Source organism: Grammomys surdaster, unplaced genomic scaffold, assembly GCF_004785775.1.
Source record: "Grammomys surdaster isolate TR1022 unplaced genomic scaffold, NIH_TR_1.0 238, whole genome shotgun sequence".
In the NCBI taxonomy this organism is placed as follows: domain Eukaryota; kingdom Metazoa; phylum Chordata; class Mammalia; order Rodentia; family Muridae; genus Grammomys; species Grammomys surdaster.
In genome coordinates, this window is record NW_021604683.1 from 356,883 (window position 1) to 366,396 (window position 9,514).

General features: G+C 39.7%; 1 pseudogene; it reads right to left on the reverse strand.

Annotated features, from left to right (window-relative positions):
• LOC114626606 overlaps positions 1 to 9,514 on the reverse strand; it is a 34,274-nt pseudogene that overhangs the window by 753 nt on the left and 24,007 nt on the right.

Consider the following 9,514-nt stretch of genomic DNA (forward strand, 5'->3'; position numbering starts at 1 on the left):
GACTACTGCTTTGTGCAAAGGCTTTACCACATTGGTTACATTCATAGGGCTTCTCTCCTGTATGTGTACTTTTATGGTACTCGAGACCACTGCTTGAAGCAAAGGCTTTACCACATTGGTTACATTCATAGGGTTTCTCTCCAGTATGTTTTCTTTTATGACATTCCAGACTACTGCTTTGTGCAAAGGCTTTACCACATTGGTTACATTCATAGGGTTTCTCCCCTGTATGTGTTCTTTCATGATATTGAAGACCACTCTTTCCTGCAAAGGCTTTACCACATTGGTTACATTCATAGGGTTTATCTCCAGTATGTTTTCTTTTATGACATTCCAGATTACTGCTTTGTGCAAAGGCTTTACCACATTGGTTACATTCATAGGGCTTCTCCCCTGTATGTGTTCTTTTATGACATTCCAGACTACTGCTTTTTGCAAAGGCTTTACCACATTGGTTACATTCATAGGGTTTCTCTCCTGTATGTGTTCTTTTATGATATTGGAGAGAACTGGTATGTGCAAAGGCTTTACCACATCGGTAACATTCATAGGGTTTCGGTTCTGCATGTGTTCTTTTATGATATTGAAGACCACTGCTTTGTGCAAAGGCTTTACCACACTGGTTACATTCATAGAGTTTTTCTCTTGTATGTGTTTGTTTATGTCTCTGGAGATTACTTCTTCTGAGAAAGGCTTTAACACATTGGTTACACTCATTAAGTTTCTTTCCACTATGAGTTCTTTCATGTCTTTGAGTATGACTCTGATAGGCAAAAGCTTTAGCAAATTCATTAATCTCAGAGGGTTGCTCTACAAAACAACCTCTTTCATGCCTGGAAAGAAATTGGCAGATGTGAAAGCTTTGTCATATTGATTATACTGATAAATGTTTTTATCTGTATAAATTCATTTACAATTTGGTTTAAATGGAATGGTAATCTGATTTTACCATAGTATTACTTTGTTAAGATTCAAAGGTGTTCTCATTCATTATTGGTTGGTTTACATCTTTAAAGATGCAAGGAATGGGAAAAGTATTGATTACATGGCTTACATGTATAGCATACTTTTTTTATAAGAGGTTATTCACACATTAGAAGAGAATAGGAAGAACTGAGAGGTTTGTACAGTGATTGAATTAATAAATTTTGCTATCATGTGAATAATATTACATTTGGAATATAAACCAATGCTAAGAGAAAAAATTGTACTTCCCTAATTCTCATGTTTTCAGCAGTTTGACTTGGTAAATATCCTCAATAATATTGGGAAACTAAATATTTATAAACTTTAAGCACATTTAGAAATGTCTATTCAGGCCGGGCAGTGGTGGTGCACGCCTTTAATCCCAGCACTTGGGAGGCAGAGGCAGGCGGACTTCTGAGTTCGAGGCCAACCTGGTCTACAGAGTGAGTTCCAGGACAGCCAGGGCTACACAGATAAACCCTGTCTCGAAAAAAAAAAAAAGAAACAAAACAATAAAACAAAACATAAAAAAAGAAATGTCTATTCAATGTGGGCAGTACTATATATCATCTAATTGTTCTGGAAACAGGAAAGGTATGTTGCTTTTTTTAATATCTCTATGCTTAAATGGCTTGCATCCATCATGACCTATGACATCCATATTAAAAAAAAAGAATAACAAATGAAAGAGTTCCATATTACATTCACAGAGTTTGACTTTTTCCTCATATATATGGTACAAGGATTAAAGTTTCTCCACAAAACCGTTCTTAAACTCATAAACTGTCCATCTCAATAAATTTAGCAACGTTATTACAAGTATCTGGTTAAGGACAGATTTACTATGGATTATTTCCTTATTACAAGGTTTTAGACATCTACTTATCACCTAATAAATGTGTTTCCCTATTGCAGTAGCTAAGTGGTATGAGAGTGAACAGACTGGCAGTTCTAGAGCGTGGCTCTACTGAGCTACATTCAAATAGTAACAAATCTGGTAAGCCCTTGTTTCCTGTGTTTTAGAAATTAAAGGAAAACCTTGCAAACACAAACTGTATGTCTAACATCAACATACATGGTTTTGTGAGATTTAATAATCATCTATAACTTAAAGCAGTGCATATTTTATCCTACTGCTTTTCTTTACAACTTGTACCACATATTAAACTTTATTCATAGGCATTTTCTTATCAGCTTGCACATGAAAATTACCTTCCATGTCTTCTAGAACTTGAAAAATATTCACCAATAGTTTGATCTTCCCAAATGTAGCCTAAAATATAGTACCAGAGAAAGTAGGTTACATTATTGGAAATTAGAAAACATTTAAGTTATCAATTTGAGTGAACTTTAGAACCATGTCTGATTTATTCACATCATTCTTCCTCAATCTCAACTAAAATTACAAAAACAAATAACAGTAACAAACAGATATGCCTATATTTTAAAAGTGAAAATAAACTCACTGTATTACCTATAGCTGTGAGATTCCTATAGGTCTCCAACATCACATCTTTATAGAGACTCTTCTGAGAAGGATCCAGCAAAGCCCACTCTTCCCGGCTGAAGTTCAAATGCACGTCATCATAGGTCACTACATCCTAAAAGTTCCAGTACATATGTACATAAGAAAGCATGATCCCAACAACAGTGTCAATGTGTACTTCAAAATGAATACCTACTGACTTTTTATCCAATAAGCAAACAGTCTTTCACAATTGAAGAAAAACAAAAACTGAAGTAAATGTAGAAGCAAATAAATGATCGCGGGGATCCTGATGCCTCTGTATTAAGATGTTGGGTATGAGATCATGTAGCATCCTGCCAGACCTTCCTCACTTTCTGTTCCCTGAGACCCAATACCCAAGGGTGCCCTGAGGACTGCAGTTTCTTCTCACCTGTCCAGGCCTCCTGTAGATACAAAAGACCATTTCCATCTTCCCTTCCCTTCTTACCCTATCTCTGTGTCTGAGCTCTGAACTATGGGCAGAAACCCACTATTCAACCACAGGCCACTCCTCCAGAAGATTAAGCAGTCTGTCCAAAGACTCATCCCAATATCTGTTACCCAAGACCAAATTCTCAATGTTGCCCAATGCTCTGCAACACAGTATCAGAGAAACCTTCCTTTGCCCATTTCCATGTGACCAGATTTCAAGTTCTCTTCCAAACAACTGAGGGAACTACACCAGGAAAATTGTGAACTTGACTAATGTTACCTGTGCTTAAATATAGATAAAATAAAATCAGATTTCATGAGTGCTACAAAAATAACTGACGTGACCCCTAAAATGTTCTATTTCTGACCTTTCAGTTACTATAGGTCTGCCTTCCAAACAGAGAGGCCTGATGGCATAGAGATCTGTCAATAAAGGTAGGTGATCAGAAAGGTGGTCTATGGCTCTGCAGCTCTTCATGACCCCTAGTGATTTCAGGCATAACCAGCTCCACTCAAGTCTAAAAAAACACAATATTGAATAATGACTTAATATTTGCTTCTTGCCACATGGATTATGTTACAAGATGTCAAATCTGTCTTATCCACCTGCCCAGCACCATACAGGCCTGAGAAACTTCTACATCTCAGAAGCTCCCTTTTTAACCAAGAATTAAATTCCTGTGTATCGTGCCATTATTACTAGAGGTAATAGAATGACTAAAGTATTCTAGTTAATGTTTCTGAAGTATGATCCCTATCACCTCTTTTCTACTCATTTCCAAATTATTTATAAAATCAGTCAAACAAAACTCAATGTAGAAGGTTCACAAATTCTAGAAATCAAACTTCCACTTTTGCAATGTCATCTTACTACATCAAAAAGCAATGTCTGTGTGTACACAGTGGATAGTGACATTTAAGCTTCACACCTGGCCACTCAAAGGGCTACATACCCTTTCTGGGAATCCACCCTCAGAAAGGGTCAAAGGACAGGAGCCTCTGCTATTATCACTACATAGAGCAACAGAACCACACTCTGAACCATGGTCCCTCTTAGTACCAGTAGATCTGACTCCAATACCTCAGTAGACTTGTTCTTCCCGTCCTGGTGATAGAGATGGCCACAATCACCAGGGCATGGCTGTGGTCTTCTGCATAGCTTGTAACACATGCATCTGAGGAAAATCTTGTAAAGAACCTGCAAGCTACCTTCCACTAGTGCTCCTGATTGATGGGCCTGCCAGAGTCCCTCATTAGCTAGGAAAACTTAGCTGGGCATCAGGACAGGAAGTAGCAGCTCCTCAACTTGGGGACCACAGAGCAGATTACTCAGACAGCTGAAGTCATCCAAGCTCTGGTGTTCCACCATACATGCAGACACAGCCCTAGTCTGGGAAATTTGCATTTATTAGAATGTTCCAGTCTCCCAAAGCACTTATTTTCCTTGTTAAAGGCACTGGGTCATTTCTTTTCATATTCAATTATACATGCAATGTCCAATGCAGCCATCTCTGCTTCATACTGGGGAAATCCTGCAGCCGAATTGCAATGAAATTCATAGAGTAATAACAATTAAAAAGAAAAAGTTATGAGAAGAGCAACACTACCAACCAATCAGAGCTCCCAGGGTCTAAATAACCAGCCTGGGAGCACTTAGGGAGGAATCCTTGACTTCAGTTGTCTATGTAAGGGTGGAGGGCCCTGCTGAGCATAGGTGTGAAAAGAGATCCTTGGTCTCATGAAGGCCAGACGCCCCAGGGGGTGGGAATTTGAAAGTGGGGAGGTGAGAGTTGGAGGGTAGGTAGGGGTACATCCACAGAGAAGCAGGAGGAGGGGTGAGGGGATAGGGGGTTCCTTGGTGGGGGGAGATGAGGTAAGGGGATAACATATGAAATATAAATAAAACATCCAATAAAAAAAAAGAAAAAGTGGCTATGAATTTTAAAGCTGGGAGCGGATAATTGGAGAGAAATGAAAAACAAAAAAGAACAAATAAAAATAATAGGACATCACTGTTCCTAGGTGTGGTGGAGTAGAAAATTTATTATACACAAAAGAGAGAACAAAGGTATACCCAGTTATATCTTGAATAGTTTAGCGTAGACACTTGATCATTGTGGAGAGGTAGGAGGAGAGGAGGAAGACCCATAACAAGAGATCAGAATGATTAACAATAGATGAAAAAGACCAATCCACAATGGTTGGATTGCATAAGGAATGGCAGCTGGGAGATTGGCAGCCCTACTCCCAGGGTAGAGGGTGAGGTATGCCACCAATAATCTGTAACAGGTAGGGACTGTGGTCTGATTAGAGAACCAGACAGCCAGGTTTGCTTTGATTTGTTAAATAGGCCCCACAGCTCCTTGTCACAGAGTTTCAGACTTAACACCAGGGAGAAAGCAGAAGGAAGAAATGATGATTATACTCTCAAAGATTATTTTTAAGAGTTAAAAGACATTTTATAGTCCAATATTTTTGAGAAACTACACGTATGTACTAGAGAGCACCAAGTAGTACTCACATCTTTTCTCTTACACTGTGTATGTTCACACAGGAATAATAACATTCCTGTTAGGTACAGCCAAACCAGTTTGTCTAGATCTTTTGTTTGAACTAGTAAAAATACAGAAATTTGAATTCTAGATATAAGTAGAAGACCTCATTTAAATTTATCATTTCCCTAATCTGGGAAATGCCCCAATATGGCCAGTAAGGAATTTTGCTGATTATTTTCTAAAATTGTTCACTTGCCTACTCATCATGAATGCCAACTTCTGTCAAAGGAGAAAGGGCTCACCTTCCTTCTTTCTCCTTTTCTGTCCTGCCATTATACCAGTTTCACAGTTGGTCAGTGAACTCAATTGTTACAATATTCCCTCGTTATTTGTAATCCCCTCAACCCTAATCTGGGGAGGGTAGACAACACACATTACATGGTATTTTTGTCTCACTGATCACTCAGAAGCCAGATTGAAAGGAGTTGTAGGACTGTTTTCCAAACACTGGGCAGCAGAGGCAGGTTCAGGTGTTCAAAGCAAGTCCTAACTACATGGCAAAAGGAAAGTCTGAGCTACAGGAGATGTTGCTCTAAACAGACAGATAGGAAATCTCTTTAGAAAAAGGAATGAGCCCAGCAGTGGCAGTGGTAGCACACACCTTTAATCCCAGCACTTGGCGAGGCAGAGGCAGGCAGATTTCTGAGTTTGAGGCCAGCCTGGTCTACAGAGTGAGTTACAGGACAGCCAGGGCTACAGGGAGAAACCCTGTCTCGAAAAAAACAAAAAATCAAAACAAAACAAACAAAAAAGAATGAAAAAGAAAAAAAAAGAAAATAGAGTGAAATTCTAAATTTCTGGGAAACATTGGAGAATGGAAATAAGTAAGAGATCAGAGCACCTATGCATAAAGAAAATGAAATTTTAAAAGTAATAACAAAAAATGACTTTTTAAAAAGATAAATATAATTTAAAAAATATATTGCTATACTGATTTCAAAAAGATCAGATTGTTCCTGGTAGAAGGAATGGCATTAGTAAGATAGTGTTTGATCTTGCCACTATGTGCTGTGTTACCTACTAGGATCTATAATATGACACACTCAGCTAATGGCATGTGTTGTACATTTCTAAGCTCACTTAAATATGTCAACAAGGATTGCACATAACTATGTAATACACATCCTGAGATGAAAATTCATTATCCACTGACTCAAGCCACCTTTATCAAATTAAAAGCCCACCAATATAGTTTTATTTAGTCACATGCATTATTTAATACATGCTGTGAAATTACAAAATTGTTCACCCTGCCTGAATCAGGTGCTTTTCCAGAATGGTGACACCTGCAGTGGACTCTCTTAAACTTTGGTCTGTGATCTAGCTATTTTCTGCCCTCTTTCACCTGACAGTTAACAGAGTAAACCATTCCTCCTGTTCTCATCTGAAGGTGGAAGAAATAGACAGTTCATTATATGACTCAAATGAGCAATTAGAAAACTCACCTTTGCTTCATTACTTTAACTCAAGAACTTAGGAATTTTTATCAAGAGGAAAGCAAGGTCGTTGCCCTGGGGAGCAACAGACCAGGATCAAGGCTACTTGAGTCAACAGAGCTTGTCTTAGAAACATCTCTATGAAAGGAAAAAGATGCAGATCTTCCAGAACTAAGATCTAATCCCAGAAAGATATGACTCCAAATAGAGCTAAAACATTAATTAGGAAAAGACTCTTAATGACAGCATGGATTCAACTCTAGCTGATGCTCAAAGAGGAGCCAACCAAAAACAAATTTTGTATTCTACATAGGCTATCATCCATAAGTTTCTTCTCAGTTCAGGCCCGATTGTTTTGAACAATTTAAATATGGACTGGCGATTGCAATTCCTACTTAAGACAACAAGGAGATTTACACAGCAAAACTTCCCAAATCATTTATTAAATGCATAAGAACCCTGAAATAGCAGGTCATTTTCGAGTGTTGGGTTCCTGAGTTGGAGGTCCCAGAAGATGAGAAAGATAGCATAATAGAAGGTAGAATGGACAACAGCTGTGGTGGGGAGATCTTACACTAGCTATGTCTTTTGCCAAGTAAGCTTCTTAAGAGTAGCATCTTGTATGCTACATACAGGGGATAAGTGGATAGAAATGGAGACTTCTATGAAGTCAGCAGAAACTTTCATACAATGGGACAAAAGCAGGAGAATTCTAATAAAACAAGGCTGCACAAGGGAACACCAAGTATCCAAAAAACATTACTGATCAATCCCACAGTGGACTTGGATCTCATGACCATATTGCCATATAGTGGAAAGAGTTGGAATCTCAGGATCTGAAGCTTCTCCTCCCCAACAGACCATTACCACCTCTCCCAACACTAACTCTGGCTTAAGAGAAAGAGCACGATTTTCGATTCCATACAAGAGGGCCTTAGATAAAGCTCCTATTGCTTAAAGCTCCAGGCAGTGAATGGTCTGGTATTCAGCAATAAAATATGCAATTATCTATACATTAGGATCAAGCCATATTTGAATGGACCAGTCCTCAACACAACAGTACTTTTCCAGTCAAAGAGCTGTCATCATGTATAGCCCTGCCTTTGTGCAAAACTATGCTTTTCCCAGGACGATAACTGGATCTTTATGGCACACCAGGCCTTAATGTTGGCTGTGACCCTATAATGCCATATTGAGCACCTTTTTAGGGGCCTGTTCTTTGATATCAGGATGAGCCTAATGGTTGATTGGAAATCAGATTTGTTCCCCTTGTTATGGTTTGGAGATAAGTGTCTGAACAATCCTGGTAAACAAACATGTATACCACTATCCTAATCTTAAATAGGACTGCTTAGAATACTACATACCTGTCAGGTGATTTACAGGCAGTCCTACCTCAGCTACATTCCACTTCGTATCACTTAATATTTCCTAAGCATTGATACATCTTTGACATCATTAATTCTACTCCTGTAAATCACAGCTTAATATTGGAGGGCTACTCAACACGTGAAACGTCTTTTACAGTCTTCATAAAATCCACTACAAATTGATCTTACACCTACACGTTAAACGGTAAGGACACAATTTAGAGAAGATAAAGGACGAACCAGGGCTCTCAGGTTTGACATCCTGCCAAGTATATTTCTACACATCACCCCTCCCTCCACCCCTGCAAACGTTTTGTGCAGATGCAGCCCCATAATAAAGTTATTGAGGGGCCACAGCCAAGTCCAGGAAGAGACTAGGTCCACCAATAGCTCCCAGGTGGCCCCATCTGGCTCCGTGTTTCTTACCATCCGGCCACTGGGAAGACCCAGTACGCATGCATTGCTTGCTAAGCTGCTTGCTCCTCCCCTCTGTGGGAGATGACCTTGCACTTACCATGTCTGGAGTTCTGAGTTTGCCGAGCTCCCCTCACTTCATCAACCAGAAGCACTCAAACATATCACACAGAACCACACATGTCTGCTGAATTACAAAGAGGAAGTTGCAGGCTTGGTACCAGGAAGACCTGCCTCCTCTTCGGATTGGTAGCTGCGTGTGGAGATTCTGATTGGCTAGAGAGACTTGAATGACATGATCACCACCCTTAGGGTTAGAGTGTAGTGTTGGGACACAGCATATGGGTTCTAACCTTGGCCAATCCTTTTCCAGATCTAGAGATTTGCAGTTCAGTGGATTTGTGCCTCTCCTCCAATCGCCTACCCATGTGTCCTCCAAGTAAGCCCCTGGGAGAAACTAAGATTCTAGATCCCTGCTGCTCAACTTCCTGCTATTTCCCTTTGTGGGCAGTGTCCCTGTGTTGCCTGCTTTGCAAATTTGGAGCTTACCTTAACTCCAGCCACAGCACTCAGGAGACACTTCTCTTTCTTCCTCCTGGAATCAAGCTGGATAGCTTGCATAGCCTATCAGTCAGCGTACATTGGAGTTACCTATGTGTCCCACAAGTGGACGGATGCCCAGAATGTTAACAATTAAAGATAGATTTTAGGAAACAAGATTTTGTTCTGGCCTTTGCAGTGGTGGCACACGCCTTTAATCCCAGCACTTGGAAGGCCGAGGCAGGCAGATTTCTGAGTTCGAGGCCAGCCTGGTCTACAGCCTGAGTTCCAGGA